This window comes from Aplidium turbinatum, chromosome 6 (genome assembly GCF_918807975.1).
Source record: "Aplidium turbinatum chromosome 6, kaAplTurb1.1, whole genome shotgun sequence".
NCBI lineage: Eukaryota > Metazoa > Chordata > Ascidiacea > Aplousobranchia > Polyclinidae > Aplidium > Aplidium turbinatum.
The window spans coordinates 6947268-6948880 of record NC_137477.1 but is presented as its reverse complement, the minus strand read 5'-3'; positions in this window follow the sequence as shown (position 1 = coordinate 6948880).

The following is a 1613-nucleotide window of genomic DNA, read 5'->3' as shown; positions in this document are numbered from 1 at the left end:
TAGACGTCGTCCACGCTTCAATGAAATCGTAATTGACGTCCGACTTGCGTTTGCTTGTTGTTTTGCCGGAGGCATCTCATAAAAATCTTTCGCTTTGTCTCAACATTTGCAGAGAGACAAAATCACCGCAAAAAACTGTTTCAAGTTCTTTTTGAGCCACATGTTATAGTCTACATATTTTCAAACGTACTGTCATCACTTGATATTAGAACTAAATCAAGCAATGAACTTTAGTAAACATTTTATTTGGCGTCAATTGTGTTTAGTTCAGTTTTCTTTTCACACTCACACTGTCTAATTTGATTATACATGATCAAGAAACACGTTGTATTTTGCAGCACATCCCAGGGAGCTATTCATTCGTTTTTAACATTGTTTCAACATCTAGAGACGTTGAATCGATTTATAAAATGACTGATTTGCTGTCTGGCAAGCGGTTGAATACAGAAAAGTAAGGTAGCCTGATGGTGTCACATGGTATTTGAACAACAACCTATCCAAAGGTAGCCACTTGCTTCGATAGGAGCTCGTTCCAACTTAGGCTCGTTCCAACTTCATGCACTCCAAAACAAAAAGCGATAAACTATGTCACGATGCATTGCAAAAGTGATATGTTTCCATACGTACCAACAATGATCACTTTGAATGAAAAAATGTTGCAAACAATTTTGATAAAGTGTAGTGATAATAATCGCTTAGTCAAATCGTATTGGTAGGTTATAGAAGAGGTCGTTTGACGTTTGTACATTGCCAAATGGAACTCCAGTTCTGTGTGACAAACTCAAAGTCGTGGGATAACGATACGAAAAATGAATACATTTAGCAAGATATCAAATCTTGCAAAAAAATCTTTTTTAGGCTGATTGCTATTGTCGTACAAAAAAAAAACAATCACTAAAGTTTTGACTTTTTCCTTCGGTAAAATTGAAGGTTATTGATATTTTAAAAATACACGTTTATGTCTAAACGATTGGCATGGCTTTTTTCATTGTCAGCTAGATTTGCAGGATAATGTTTTCTACATTTTTTTCTAATTTGTTGGACATGCATTTTGTGGCAAGCTATTTCTTACGCATTAGAAGATTTCTTTCTCTTCAAATTTTGAAATAGCACTTTAGATGCAGTTTGCGGTTGACGGCCTTACTGCAAAAGCCATCTCCATCTTTTGTGATTGATACACACTCAAAAACAAAAGGCGCGTAAACTACTGCTGGCCGATAGACCACGTCACAATACATCATAATGATGTTTTTCCGAACCAAAGACCCAGAAAACCAATTTTGTTGTATATTAGTTCAGACGTCTGCAGACGTTGAACCAATGACAAAAAGTGACTTGCTGATGTGAAACAAAGTGATTGCTGTTCCCAATGTGCAAACATTTTGATAAAAAGTAATCAAGTTTTTGCCACAGCTTTCTGGTCCACTTAGGCTACTCTGGTCAATCGACTCATGTTAAAAATTACTTATCGACATTACTGGGTAGCCTCACACTGAAGTTGTTTTGTGTAAAGTTTTGCTTGTGAAAAAGTCGAAGTAAAAACACAAAAATGAAGTAAGTTATATTTACAAAGTATTATATTCTTGAATGAACCATAGTTTTAAAAAAAAATA